At 42.9% G+C, this 16,204-nt stretch overlaps 1 long non-coding RNA gene across 3 annotated transcripts in view; it reads left to right on the forward strand.

Annotated features, from left to right (window-relative positions):
* The window catches only part of LOC137424559 (uncharacterized), a 63,198-nt gene extending 47,521 nt beyond the window's left edge, over positions 1-15,677 (forward strand). The window contains exons 1-4 of one of the 3 annotated variants that reach the window (XR_013623032.1): positions 3,319-4,216; positions 4,779-6,538; positions 14,565-14,678; positions 15,201-15,677. This is a non-coding gene — a long non-coding RNA (uncharacterized LOC137424559). Of the gene's footprint in view, positions 1-3,318; positions 6,539-14,564; positions 14,679-15,200 lie in introns of those variants that run through there. The other 2 variants (XR_013623033.1, XR_010983948.2) reach the window with 2 other exon arrangements.
* The last annotated feature ends 527 nt before the right edge of the window (positions 15,678-16,204 follow it).

Below are 16,204 nucleotides of genomic sequence, written 5' to 3' on the forward strand. Positions count from 1 at the left end.
AGGAATGGAGATGAGAGTTCAGTTTAGACTTAAGAAAGATAATCAGGTATCGGATTCTGGAAGAATGTGTGGGATCTGGTCGGGTTATGGGAGGATTGATGGGGTGAGAAGGGAAGTTAACATTTCTCATGAAGATTGCATTTATCGTCATGTTCCCTCAAGGTTACCATCTGCCATCAAGAGATTAACAAGAGATGTCATAAAGATGATTCGCATATGTAGAGCAATAAAGTGATGTTAATGATCTTGATATCATGCCCAGAAATCTGACTCTGCTGGAATCTGTGTAATCCACGAACAGCTAGAAGATCGGCGAATGTTATAGTTTGAGAACATTGTGCACTGACAAGAATGGAGGATTCTGGGATATGAATTCTCATTTATATGCGCCATTGAAGACACAATGTCAGTTTCTGTGTTTGTACAGATGTCTGTCCCTCTTCATACGCGTAGGTTTTAAAGGCCAATATTTTAACACAAATGTGTGTTCACTATAGTCTATTTTTGAGGATAAAACAAACTCGAAAAACATTTTCCATAAAAGAGTAATTATGTCTCTCCCATTGGAATTGTAGACGGTGGGTTGCAAACCGAGTCTCAAGGGCGGTGTACAGAAACGTAAATAAAACAAAACAATAAATACAAGGTGCAGGAGGTGAAATTCGCTGCACGTGATGAGCAATGTGTGAAGAGTAAAACGAGTGTTCATTACCTGCGCCACCAAAGGTGGATGGAGGTTATGTTTTCACCTCTGTCTGTCTGTCTGTTCGTCCGTTTGTTTGTGAACAAAATATCTCAAAAGGTTGTGGACCGATTCGGACGAAATTTGACAGAGAGGTGGCGTATGCGGCAAGGACGAAATGATTAGATTTTGGTGAAGATCCGGATTCGGATCCGGCTACTGGAATTTTTAAAGTGATTCTTCACCATTGGGAGATAGGGCTAAAAACGATACATAGCAGGATTTCTCAAAAAGTTATGAATGGATTTGGACGAAACTTGTTGGACAGGTTGGGTGGGTGACGAGGAAGAATCGATTCAAATTTGATGAATATCCGGATCCAGCTAGTATTATTTTTTAAGTGAATCTTCACCATTAAGTGATATATGCCAACCAGGCGGAGGTATGCTCTCTACTGAGTGCCATTCTCGTTTAGGTCTGTATGATATCTGATAAATAAATAATATATAAGCATACCTGGCACTAGGCCGAGGCTTCAGACTTTGGCACGCTCACGAGGCTGCACCATCGAATAAACTGTACCAACTGTCCCAACTGTCCATTTTTGACAGACTTTTATACGAGTTGCCCTGCGTTCGCGAAGCGAAAAGCATGGTTAAGCAATCGGGTACGTCTACATGTGGTGTATGTGTGTACATTCATGTGTTTCTGCATTTTTTAAATTCATTTTTTTCGGCAACCCTTGGTCCAATTGACACGAAATTTTCACCATAGGATCGCATCCACCTATATTATTTTTTTTATTCATAAGTATGACGTCATAGGTCACGTGGTACGGACGCCATCTTGGAAAAACTTTGCACCTCTATATCTCCGAAACCACTCCAAGGGAAAAAATTAAACATGGCTCATTGTCAAGTAGTCCCTATGGGGAATAAGACATGCTAATGATGATGTCATCGGTGCCTTCATTATGACGTCATAATTCGACAAGTATAATGCTTGATCCGATCAGTATGAATTTTTTTTGGTCTGAAACTTTTAGTCCGATGAACACAAAGTTTTAACCATGGGAGCGCCTCCTCCTGTAGAATTTTAAAATAATAATTATGACATTATTGGTCACGTGGTACAGGCGCTATGTTGAAAAAACAAACAAAAAAAAAAACGTTCCACCTCTATATATATGAAACCGCTCCATGGAAAAAATGGAATGTGGCTCATTGTAAAGAACTCCACATGGGGAATAACGTATGTTAATGATGACGTCATAATTCGACAGGGACAATGCTTAGTCTGATCAATTTGAAATTTATTGTGCGTGATCTGTGCAACAATTATATTAGAGAATATAAATTTATGATGTCATCGCTCACGTGGTCTGGCAGCTCTTCAAAAACAGAAGAGTTGGCTAGTACCAATTTGATTGCACAGGGTAAGTATTCTATGAATACCATCTTGTTATATAATAAATCAGGTTACTTAGATGAGGCGAAGTGGGTTTCAGTGGCAAAGTGATGAAGTTTCAGATCATCCTTGTATAATATCTACTAATCTACTATATAAGAGAGCCGTTGGTCTGTTTGTCTCTGTCTGTGTGTGTGTGTGTCGCCATTTTTCTCAGAGATGGCTGAACTGATCTTAGTCAAACTTTCAGACGTTCATCAGTGAGTGCATCGGGGTGTTTTTGGCAAAAAAAAAAATTGAAAAAAAAAAAGTTCCTTTTTTTGGATTAAAAAAAAATCTCTCGATAGTGCTGAAGCCTTTTTGATTAATGACACTTATAATTATATACAAGTACACATTCACATAAATAAATGCAAAACAAACATTTGAACACAAAAAAAATCAAACAATTCCGGAAGTGTACGAAATTGGTAGTAAAGCTTCTTCTTCTTCCTGAATGTCATCATACTTAACTCAGAAATGTGATGAACGGCACATTCACCAGCAGATATTCAACAAAAAGGTAAAATGATGATTTGACATTTGTGATGGATTCTGATTTGGATGTAAATTGCTTTTCCATTATAGTTGCCCTCATTTCAAATATGTTAATGTTTCTTTTTCGCTTGAGCAACGCCGGGTACTCCAGCTATAAACTTTTATTTACTTTACTCGGGGTACAAATACAAATACAAATACAACTTTGTCTGGGGGGTAACTTAGGCTATGTGGCCGCTGCCTCATTCGGGGGTGTAAATTCTCTATGCAAATGTGTATCGTGTAGCGCCACCTAGTGATGGTGGCAGAGGGTATTACAATTTCTTTTTTTTTTAATCTGTGCAACACTGAGATTATGAAGCACTCTTTGCATGGGAAAATGTTTCCTCCTTCCCCCAAAACGGAGGGGCCTGTCAAAGCTACACCCCCGACCCCCCTCCCACTCCCCTCAAAAGATGTATATGTGGTATATCTTCCCCTCTCTCCCCTCACCTCTCCCGCCCCCTTCCACTCTCCCCACTCCCTTCATCACTCCCCCCTCTCCTCCCTCTCCTGCCTCCCCCCCTCCCCATCCCCTCCCACCCCCAGCAACGCTGGGTTCTCCTACTAGTACTGTATATGTTTGATTAAATTTAACCCTCTCCCAACTATCTCACCACCCCAACCCCCCAACTCACCCCTGGCTCCACACACACACACACACACACACACACACACACACACACACACACACACACACACACACACACACACACACACACACACACACACAATGGATTGTGATTGCCATGATGTGTCATGGGTAATCATTCTGGAGATTGTTTTTGGCAATGGCAGTTTATTTTGAACAATAATGGAGAAATTATGATGAAAGTATGAAGATTATAAACTGTAAACTTTAAAACCCATAGCCATAAGATAAGTTTGGGAACAAACACTTTAAAGACCTGTTAAGTTACGAGGCCATGGCCTGATGAATTCATATACAGTTTTGCTTCCTAGGTGAATTCGTGAAAAGTTAGAGGGTATTTTAATGTGGATCAGTGAAACTTCAACAGAGCAAAAAGTCATTCGGACCGACATGCCTGTGTCGTACAACCAATCCTTCCAGCAATCAAATTGTGGTTCATGAAGAGAAAAGGACCTTTAAAAAACCATACGAACATGTTAAAGCACTACACACGAATACCGACCTCTTCTATAACCGCTATGTAGAGGAATTGGGGGTGCAGGAGCGTCCATCGCTACCCACTTGGACATAAACACAGACGTACATGGGTAAACTGTCTCGCAGCAGAAACAAACGAATGGAGATAGTTGCATGTACACACGGACACTGAATATTCAGACAATAACAGGCAGGAAAGATTATATGTGCATGCTGACGACACACAAAAACTGCCTTTACATGCAAATTTGATTAACAATATATTATGAACTGCCTTGTGACGTCATAACAGTGGAGGTAAGATGGTCTGTGCGCAGTGTCTGCTGATCTTTCATTGGCGACTCATCTTCCATGGACAACAGTGAACGTCACACCGGATTGTGCGGGGATGTATTCTGCCTCGCCGTGTATTTACCTGTTCGGTAAGCAATTCGTCGTCCGGCTGACAGTGTTGAGGCACCTGGGGTGGACGGTCATTTGTTCTGGTGAAACAAGGAAAGAAAGACAAAGGAGGGCAACCGATTCATTTCTATGTTAAAGTGATGTGAAGAAAACACGGGGATCCGCATTCCGTCTATTTATTGTTGCCGACACGAGGGAAGTGGAGAGGGGTTGATTTTGATGAAGGAAAGGAGACATTACAGGAGGGACACTGGAGGGTAAGGGAAGGAGAGGGGCAAGAAGGGAAATAAGCTTGGGAGGCCACAGAAGGAACACGTATAAAGTACCAGCAGGGGTACCTGGCACTGCCAGGTACTGTTCTAATCTTCTTGGCATTTGGATAAAAAACAATTTTTTTTCTAGTTTTTTGGTGGTGGGCCTAAAACACTTCCCTACGCTCACTAAGGAATGGGGTCGGCGATCACTTAATATTACCTTTTACACAACTACCAAAGCCTTGAACACTATAGAGCAATTATAAAATATCAAAATAAATCAAACTTTTTCAATTTTTTTTTTGCAAAACGATGTGAATTGTTACAGGTCTTGTCACAATCTGTTGATATCAGAGTTCTGGTTCCGACGACTTCCGGTTCCGGTCTCTGAGCTTTGGATGTGAGATTTTCGCCTTTGCCAACTTCCTCAAAGATAAGTCTTCCCGGTCGTTTTTGTTGCGTTTTTGCTGTTTATTTTGTTGTCTCCGTGTTTGCTGTGTGCTCCGAGTTCGGTTTTCTTTTTTAAATTTGTGCCAATTTGTGAGTACCCCCATTAATCCACCCCAAACCCACCACCTTCAAATTCCGTTTTCTTTCCTGAAAGTCCTTGAAGTGTCCATCTTGTTTATTCCGTGTACCCCGCCCCAGCCCTCTCACTTCCACAGATCTCCTGATGTTCCTGTTCCCTACTGTTGTTGTAATTCCCTCTCTCTCCCCCACTTGTCTCCCACTCCCTTTATTATATGTTCTATTAGACAAGACGGATTTATGGAAAAAGGCCATGTATAAGCTTCTAGGTGCATTTTGGGGTAAAAGTTGGGAACCTCACTTTTTAACATAATTAGGGTATGCTGAATTCGATTAACCCGGTTCCCAAGCCGAGTTTTGAGGGTTTTTTTTGAGTTTTGAATAAACTGCTGAAGAACTTGGGCATTGGTGAACTCACAGAGGAGACAATCAAATCTGCAGAAGCGTTAGTCTGCAGAATATATAATGTGCACAGAACAACCTCTGTTGATTCAGCATGACATATGTTGTTCTCCAAGACGGGTAAACCAGAAGCAATGTCACCGACAAGTGATGCTCTTCATTTCCATTTGATGCGAGTACACTATCAAGCCATGGTATGGAGAAATGCTCATTGTGCCATACCTGACCTTCCTGCACCTGTGGAAATGGGATGGAAGCGTGGTGATTCAGCACTAGAGCCTATTCTGATGTCACTGAGTCCAATCCCAGAAAGTTGCCTCGAGATGATTTGTTGTGCATGGCAGAAGCAATGCAAGACTCGGCGCTACAAATGTCGCTATTCAGAGTTGAGGTGCACATCAATGTGTACCTGTCAGCAACAATGATGATCAGACCCCTTGTATGAATTTGATGTAGTTTGGCAAAACAACATGTGTGACATTCCTGAATGTTTGTGCTTCATGGCCATGTATACTTAATTTTAGAATAAATGATTGTATGAAACATTGTCTTATTAAAACCATCTCCCATTTTATAGTGTCCAATTTCAATATTAGTTTGAATGTCTCTTTCAATATGTCACCAACCATAATATAGACGAGACGGATTTATGAAAAAAGGCCATGAATAAGCTTCTAGGTGCATTTTGGGGTAAAAGTTGTAAAGTTAAAGTAAAAGAGCTGCATGTATACACATGATATATAAATGCTTGTTCAAAGAAATTGTCCAAAAATGGCAATTTGGTGGCCATTTTGTTTATGCTAATTAGGTCAAAAACTAAAAATTCGGCTTGGGAACTGGGTTAATCGAATTCAGCATACCCTAATTATGTTAAAAAGTGAGGTTCCCAACTTTTACCCAAAATGCACCTGACGTTCACATTTCTCAGAAATCCGTCTCGTCTATATGTGCTAGCTCTCGTACGAGCCTAGGCTAAGTATACAAAAAATAAATATTGCTCTGTTTTTGCAGAAGGATGTCCGTGACCAGGAGGCAGGCAGTCAACGATGGCGGATTGTATTGGGCTAACTGGCGGTACAGCTGGCAGTGCGTCCAGCCAGAGTCGGTCTGACGTTGTTGACTATTTGGGTTACATTGCCTTCAGAAATTCACCATATGGTAAGCCACACACTCATGATGGTGTGAAATCGTCTGGTCTTTCCAGAGTCGAAAATCCTACATTATAATGCTCGTGTCTTTGCCAGTGTCCTCGTTCCTCCTTTTTGGAGAGGTGAAGGTGAAAATATAACATGGCTGTAATAGACTGAACAACTATATTTTCAATGTCTGTATTTTCTTGTCTTATGGATCCCATGAAGGAGTCTTAAGATTAAAAAAAAAAACATTTCTTGAAAATTGGATACAGTAACATATCTTGCTTGTCATGTCCTCATCCTCCACTTGAATAATCAATTGTACCTGGATATTATCACCTTTTCATCTTCCCAATCTCTCCTCTCAAACCTATTTCCAGAATGATGGCCTCGCAGTTTTAATCCCTTAATACCCCGGTCTATATTCCACGTCGTCTCTTGCATGAGCACCATGGCAAAATCGCACGATCCTGCCTTCGAGTGTGCATGCAGGACATGGCTGGTGACATTGAGAGAGTGATTCTGTAGCTGCAACTAGGGCAAACTCATTTGAATTCTTTAAAGCTATAAGCTCTATACTCCTTTATAAGTAGTAGTACACAGTCATCCGTGAAATTCAAGTGATGCAGTACAATTATTTCCATCATCTGTATATCATTTCAGAGGCATGTGAACTATAAAGTAGGTTGCTCGGCCTCAAAGGGAGACTGGGGCTGGGTTTGCTTTCTGAGAACGTGGCCTGCACTTTGTGACGCATTACTCAAGACCTTTACCAACGCTGTTCAAATTTGATGAAAAGCCAAGTTAACCTTTCTGGTAAAACTGGGCAGAAGAAGCAGACTGTCTTTGCTGCTGAAGAACCATAAATCAGGTAGAACATCAAGTTTGCCTTAAATGACTTGAGGATGAACATAGCTATCCAGGGAGTTTGCGTTCCTCGGAAGTGAAAAGACTATGCATGACATCCATTTATGAATCGTGGTCCATCTTCGCGCAGGTGTTTGCATCCGGAGAAAAAGACGAAGTTATGGCATATATGGTAATGATGTTTGGGCCTAACGTGTCCTCTTTGATTACCAGTGGCTGGATTGACAGCTGTGCGAGACAGATTGTTCCATCCACGGTGTAAGGCCGCACATCCACTCCTGTAGGTTCCAGTCGTCCTTCTTCGAGCAACCTGCTCATTATCTGCGAGGAAACGGTGCGAAAGATAATTCACGAGGCATATCAAGCTCAAGAAGGCGGTCAGACATAAGCTGCAGACAAAAAAAAAAATACAACATAAGCAGTGTTGAAACTTTTTGGGAAACACTTTGAGCTTTTTTTGAGCATTTATTTTCTCGGCACAGAAAAGGGCACTTGCCTGGCAAGTGATGTTGTCCAAAGTATTTCCCCAAATGTACAGATTCTGTAAGCAGCTGTTCTGTTTCATAGCTCGTTCGAGAAAAGCCAGTCCCTTTCCTGTCACTCCATTGCTTCGCAATGCCAACCTGAAAAGAGAAGTCACTCCTGTGGGATTCCAGACCAGGACTCATGATGTGGGTTGAAAGATTCAAAAATAGAACTACTATTAGCTCTACCGTCAGTGGCCTAAAAGTCAAGGACGCCTCTTCTCTGCAATCCCCTCTCCTCTAAAGAAGGATCTGGGTTACTCCTGCAATGCTACGTTTACAACTGAATATAAAGCACAGGGCGTTTAACTTCCGGTATAATTGGAGGAAAAGTCTCCCCTTTCATCAACCGTAATTTTCCTATTTGATCCATATCCATCTTTGTTCGTCCCATCTCTTTCATACTACTGTTTCTTACCAAAACAATCCCTTCCTAAGTACTGTATATCCACTCACGCTCTTTCGTCCACTCCTAATCTTGTGATATCACCGGTTCCTGTTCCTAAGACCATATACATTAGAAATTGGCTCCAAATTTGTCAGCAGGTGAAATTGATGCACCATTTTCCATGAGTAGCTTAGGTCGAGCCGATTTGGCCAGCCAAGCACAGGAGAAGGCCGACGCGGCAGGTAGTCCATCGCTTTGGAAAAATGCACCAAGGCTATCGAGACTCGAGATTGCGTAGATGTGCACTCGGCTGCAAGAGACCTGTGAGCAGGTAATGTTAAGCAATGGACTCTTGCGTTCATCTCCTGGGAATAAGGAGGGCAGCTTTGTGGCACTGAGGCAAGTCTGTGCAGTTTATTTGTGGTCACCCCATGCGTTACAAACCATCGCTGCACTATTTTTCCAGCTTTCCCCAGTGACCCCCAAGGGCATCAAACCTGGCATATAAAATGTACCTAAAGGAGCTCAAGTGACTAGAATTGCTGCATGTGTGGAGAATTTGCATCACCCAGCAGGCAGCTGGGTGTTACCCGATGGGGCTAAACCAGTTTTCTAGGCCATGAGGTCGGTGAGCAGGTCGAACATGTAATTATGTGGTTTCATAATTACTAGGGCATGCCCGTACTATATATATATCTAAAATTATATCCCCCCCCCTCTATTTACATGAAATGGTTTGGTCCATGAAATGTTTTGGTTCATTCGCAACGCCAAAGCGAACGGCGAACGCTTTACATGAAATGGTTTGGTCCATGAAATGTTTTGGTCCATTCGCAACGCCAAAGCGAACGGCGAACGGCTTGCGAGTACAGTGACAACCCCCCCCCCCCCCCCCCTCTATTTACATGAAATGGTTTTAATTAGTTTTAAAACATAGTTTAACGCCAACATAGCGGCAACATAGTTTGCCAACGTGAAATAAATGAATACGCTCTCAAATGTGCCGTCCGAGGCAGAGTGTGTTCGCCACGTTCGGCACACGCGATAGCTCGCTGCTCTCTGATTGGTCGAATCGTTTTTTGGACATAGCTCGGTAAGTAATTGTCCGATTAATATGAAACCTTGAAAAGGCACATCCTCGGGTCCCCAGCAATATACCTGGCAAGTTTCAAGTATATCGGACCGGTAGTTGTCGAGAAACAGCGGTCGCATACACACACACAGACAGAGATTAGTGGAATTATAGATAGATGAGTTAATACAGGAAGGATAAAGGAAAATGAAGATCTAAAAAAACAAGTACAAAAAGTTTTAATTAAAACAAAAGCCGCGTCGATGTTACACAATGCCTAGATGCAGCTGTGCCTATAACGTCGATGTTATAGGCACAGGACATTCCTATTGATTCGATTACTTGATGTTATTTTTGTGCAAAGTGAAAATATATCTCGGCAATTTCCCGTGTGTGGCGACGAATTTTTAATATATCTCGGCATTTTCCCGTCTGTTATTTCAGGCGGTGTATGACTGACCATGCCGCGATTTAAAATATATATATCTCGGCAATTTCCCATGTGTGGCGACACGTGAACGAAGCTATGCTCCTCTCTCCACATTATTGTGACGACGTATAAATTAAATATTTCATCGTGACGATTGTCATCAAATGGACGAATTTTTAATATATCTCGGCATTTTCCCGTCTGTTATTTCAGGCGGTGTATGACTGACCATGCCGCGATTTAAAAAATATATATCTCGGCAATTTCCCGTATGTGGCGACACGTGAACGAAGCTATGCTCCTCTCTCCACATTATTGTGACGACGTATAAATTAAATATTTCATCGTGACGATTGTCATCAAATGGACGAATTTTTAATACTAGGGCATGCCCGTACTATATATATATCTAAAATTATATCCCCCCCCTCTATTTACATGAAATGGTTTGGTTCATGAAATGTTTTGGTCCATTCGCAACGCCAAAGCGAACTGCGAACGCTTTACATGAAATGGTTTGGTCCATGAAATGTTTTGGTCCATTCGCAACGCCAAAGCGAACGGCGAACGGCTTGCGAGTACAGTGACAATCCCCCCCCCCCCCCCCTCTATTTACATGAAATGGTTTTAATTAGTTTTAAAACATAGTTTAACGCCAACATAGCGGCAACATAGTTTGCCAACGTGAAATAAATGAATACGCTCTCAAATGTGCCGTCCGAGGCAGAGTGTGTTCGCCACGTTCGGCACACGCGATAGCTCGCTGCTCTCTGATTGGTTGAATCGTTTTTTGGACATAGCTCGGTAAGTAATTGTCCGATTAATATGAAACCTTGAAAAGGCACATCCTCGGGTCCCCAGCAATATACCTGGCAAGTTTCAAGTATATCGGACCGGTAGTTGTCGAGAAAGAGCGGTCGCATACACACACACAGACAGAGATTAGTGGAATTATAGATAGATATCTCGGCATTTTCCCGTCAGTTATTTCGGGCGGTGTATGACTGAGCATGCCGCGATTTAAACAAAATATATATATCTCGGCATTTTCCCGTCTGTTATTTCGGGCGGTGTATGACTGACCATGCCGCAATTTAAAAAAAATATATCTCAATGGACTTGAAGTTACAGGCCTTTGAGAATTCATTTCGTTCTATAAAGGGCAACTTTCATCGGATTTTCTTCCCGTTTTTTTTCAACCGAGTCTAAAACTATGTTAGCGACTGTGAAAAATGAAATGATATATCGAATTTGATTTGAAAGAAAACTGTGTGAGAGAGGAAGACACCATGGGCCTACAAAACAGGCCTCAAAGCTATGCGAGTTAGTAAAATGGTGGATATTTGTTTATATGAAGCCTCTCCCACAATGGGTGGAGCTATGGTTCCCAGAATGGGTGGAGCTTTGAGGTTTTGTCTTCTCTGCAAGAACAACAAGAAGAAGAAGAACAAGAAGAACAACAACAACAGCAGAGTGCACTCTATGACCAGCGTCTGCGACGCGGCTAAAAAGGAATATCTTTGTCATGCGCACTCAGTCGATCTTTATATAAAGACCACATGGCTAGGCCTCTTCTTTATGTCTACAATCCACAACTGGCGGAAGTGCAGTCTTTGGCGCTCCTTGGAGTCTGCCATCATGATTCCTGAGATGATCACTTCTGTAAGCTGGACCCTACAGCAGGGAGGGACCTTGGATTTCTCCAGGGAGCTAAGTCATTCCTTCATTACTCAGCTCCTAATAATGATTGCACAGAGTGTGGCTCTCTTCTGTTGGTTGGCACAACCAGATCTGACCTTTGCTTTCATTCATATGCAGCACCAGGCTGCTGGTCAAGGTCCCATCCAACAGATGGCATACTCATTAATGATGGCCCAGTTATATGAAGCACCAGAAAAACAGTTTCATGAATCAAATCCACACAAGACAGGTCAAAGGCGAGTATGCACTACCACTGAGCTCTCTAGTCAGCCCAGATCTCAACATGATGCCCCCTGTACAAACCAAGGCTCTGAGGGTAATTTGAGGCTGTCAATAGGAACCTTGGATTCAGGGACTGCTCCTGTGTCACTGCAGAAAGAATGGTGGCCCAGGCTGTTTTCCATCGTCTCATGTGGTCATACTCCACCTGTCCTCTCAGTCATTCATCCATCATAAGCCCCACTGCAGTTTGGTGACATAAAGTTCCCGGGCTTTGTCTGTTGTATGAATGGAGCGGAGTATGTGACGTGTGAGTGAGGAGTGGAGAGTGCGTCAGGACGAGAGAGCATGAAGCGTCGGCTGACTCGGACAGGAGTGGTAGCAGATTAGAACCCTCGCGCACGAACCTGTGAGGGCATTAAATGGGTGCGGTTGCACGATGGCCTGACCAGGGGTGGCTGCCGAACCCACACCACGAGGACCCACTCAGTGCAGTTTGCATCATACTATGGAAAGAGCGACTCGGGAGTGTTTCTCTTGCTGCTCTGGTGTGTGGCTGAGGGTAATGGCTTGGATTGGGACGAGAGTCTGAAGCATTTGGTAGCAGCATTGCGCGTTGTGGCGGCTGAGGCACTAACAACAATGCCTAATGGTGGCACGTCTTTGGTGAACCGAATTTCTGCTTTAAAAAGCCGTTTCAGTATACAGCAGCAGAGCGGGCTTGTTAAAGCCCAGCTTGCGGTACGAAAGAGTAAAGTGGGCCAACAGATAGGTGATTTGGTACATGATATTCGCCACACAGTACAGATCGTACATTTGGGCCTTCAGGCCAAAGAGAGCCACCAAGGTTGATGGGGAAGGGTTAATGCCAGGCAGCGGAGGACCATTAAAAACAACTCTGGACTCTAAATGAGCATGAGGAGTGCCCACCTGGGCAAGTCAACCTTTCCCCTATATGTACAGAATCCAAATGTAGAGTATAATTGTTGTTTAAAATTTGTTGGATAGCCATGGTTATGCAATGCATTATCTTTATGCATCCCGCGGCCCAGTTCGAGAGGAGAGGGCACAGCGGATGGGCCATGGTTCTGACACGGCAGTTTTTTTTTTTTTTTTTTTTTTTTGTATACAAGATCGAGGCTCGTGAAAGAGCGAACATTAATCACACATGAAAGACAAACAGACACATAAAACAAATAACATCGGGAGCGGTAGACAAGATGGGGAGAGAGGGGGAAGGACACAAACACAACATTTGAGACCAGGGACCGAGAGACATGGAGACATCGAGAGATCTGTGGGAGGGAGAGGGCTTTGGAGGGGAGGCATGTGAAGGGGGGGAGGCATGTGAAGGGGTGAGTGAATAAGTGAATAACGCATCCTCCGGTGAATTGAGTGAATGAATTGAGCTTGAGTGAATAACGCATCCTCCGGCGACACGGTTCATGGGAATCTGCTGCCTTACGCCCGGCGCACACGCCCTTATATCCACGAACCCCCCTACATCAGCTGTGACACGCCGCGCCCCTACCCTAGCAATCACCATTGGGCCATGGCCCAGTGTGGGAGCAGGGTGTCCCTTCCCCGACCTTTCACCCCATCGGTCTGGGCATTACGGCAGCGGCTATGGCTCCTGTGCTGACTTCTCCCACCAAAACCAGCACCGACGGCCTAGTCTTTCCCCAAAAAGCACATAAGTGACGGATAACAAAGGGGAGAACATAAAAGAAAGGCTCACAGGGTTGGCGGTTTATAGACGGACATTAGGAAGGGTGGATATCATTTACTATTACATAAAACGATGCATATCTAATATCACAATTAAGTACTTCACGCGTATTCTATTACATTCACTACAGAGATAACTAACTATACTAGGCAATGTTAACCCCTAGAAGTCATTTTAGATTGATCACAAAGATGGTAATAGCCATTAGACAAATCCACATGAAATTTGAACCTGCGATCCCAGTATATAATGAGCTGTGTGCTCAGGTGGGAATACTATACAGGCCAACCCAACCCCAACTGCCTCTATCTGGTAGGTGATAATGCTGTAATTTGCTGGCAGGAGCAGCTAAGGCTGAAGTTGTAATAAGTTACTACAACGTGTTCTCTTTTTGGAAAAAAACAAACTCCATAACATGTGAGACATGTAGGTTTTTGTGATTTAAGGTCAAAGAAAGAAATGCATTTTCCTGACCAAGTATCGATAAAGACTTTGCAAACAAAAATGTGTTCTGCAGTGTATACTTGCAAGCTGTACGTGAGTAAGTGTGTGTTGCTGGTAAGTCCTGCTGCTAAGGCCCACACCCCAGGGTCTTTCATCTGATTCCAACTGAGTTCGAGGAACCTGAGGGGGGTATCCAGTGCCAAGACCTTGCCCAGTGCAAATGCGCCATCTTGCGCAATCTGATTACTGTAGATGCAGAGGGAAAAGGAAGGAAGATAACGTTCTGTCATTTACAACACAAGTATATTCTACAGCAAATTGTATGATGGCGGCCTTGTGGTGAGGACACCAAATTGATAACATACAGGGTGCGGGTTCAAATAAGGCGGTTTATCCGTAGTTTCTGGAAATTGGGTTCATCTTGGAATTACCATGCTTCTCTCAAATGTCAATTTAAAAAAAATTTAGCTGGCAAATTAATGACCCGGGAGGCATAATGTGCCTGACCTGACTGGTATGCCCCATAGTGGTGGATTTTTAATGTCTTCAGGATCATTTGGGTTGGGCACTAAATTGTGAGCTGGCAGGCCTGGAGGTTTGCGCACTCACCGCGGAGCTGTTTAGCCTGGATTTGAATTTCGACTGAACTATAAACTGTTATTCTGTGTGTTTCACAGGCAGGATGATTCACCAATGGGTACGCTGTCCTTCGGATGGACACTAAACTGGGTGTCCCATCTGCCGGAAGAAGTTGGTGGATGTTAAAGATGCAATGGCGTCTTTCACGAAGTGTAAGCGAGCTATAGCCGGCACCATGGCCAAATTCCAAATTCCTGCCCTGACTTCCGGTATTGAGATTGTGACACGTACAGAATTGTAACTGAAGCCAAGAAACTACTTTGGCAGCACCAACGCTGTATATAGACGATAAAGCATGGTCTGATGAAATTGCTAATCTAACATTACTTTTCATTTCTATCTCTCAGAGTGCACAATCTCAAACAGAATTTCAGGGAAACTCAAATATTTCAAAAACTGAGAATTACTAATCTTGACCATTGTTGAAAATTTTCAAATATACATTAATGCCCTCATTAAAAATTGCAATATAAAGCAGCAAATGACTCTTCAAATAATTTCTGGGGAGGCAACCATGTGTTATCATTGTGAGTCACTGAATGGCTGTATAATGCGTACTTGTGCGTACATGCACCTCTGAACAACCCTACTATTCTTGATTTTCTTACACAATCAACAAACAACCATTGATTTTGCTTATTAAAATTAATCCTCTCCCTGCCACCCATTACCAGCGGAGGTCCAGATCCCGAATGGTGCGATTGGAGGTCAAGGCTTCACACAGTCGAGATGCGCCATCATACTTCAGGCCCACATGAGCTAGGCTCAGCCTGTGAAGGTGGAGAGTGGAGGACCTGAGGAGCCTATAAGCTTGTTCCCCTGCCTCCCTCACCTGACAAGGGTAAAGAGAACAAAAAGCAGAGTATTTTTATTTAACAGGTGCTTTGACCTCTTGACCCCAAAATCGAATCAGTTCATCTTTACATCATTCTACATACTTATACCGAGTTTTACTTAAATCCCTTCAGCTGTTCTGAAGTTATCGTGGTAACGAAAACCTGTCGCGGACAGACAGACAGCCTGGACGGACAACCCGAAAACATAATGCCTCCGGTGACTTTGGTGGCAGAGGCATAAATACTCAGCCTACAACACCTTTGTCTGGGGTCCTAGTATCACATCTGACTCTCCTGGATTCTGTGGAATCTAAAACTTTCAACCTTTAGTGGGGGGGGGGGGGGGGGGGGGGGGGGCTATGTACTCAATTTCAAGTTCGTGTGCAGTTCATGTTAATTTTGGGCAACCACAATAAGTGTATTCTACTGGGTCCGACTAATCGGAAAAATGATGTCGCCATTTTTTTCTGTTGACCTTTTGTTCGCGTCACATGGTTAAAATGACATTTGACATTTCACCTTGGGTCAAGGTAAGTAAAGTCAAGTACATGTCAAAGGTCAGTTCATATCAAGAACATGTCAACAGAAAACAATAAGCAACATATTTTTCCAGTTTAGGATCCAGCAGAACACATTTGAGATGGTAACTAATGATTGGCATTCAATAATAATGCGAAGTGATGGGATTTACGTGTATGGTGAAGACTATATGTTAATTATGCATATTTTTTCTCTAATTAGGTCATTTGCTTATTAATTTGCATATTGCAACCATCTGAGAGGGCAAATGACAAAATAAATGTCATAATCAATGTTCCTTGTGAAATTTGCTACATTTTGGT

This window comes from Myxine glutinosa, chromosome 4 (genome assembly GCF_964187855.1).
Source record: "Myxine glutinosa chromosome 4, kmMyxGlut1.1, whole genome shotgun sequence".
Lineage (NCBI taxonomy): Eukaryota > Metazoa > Chordata > Myxini > Myxiniformes > Myxinidae > Myxine > Myxine glutinosa.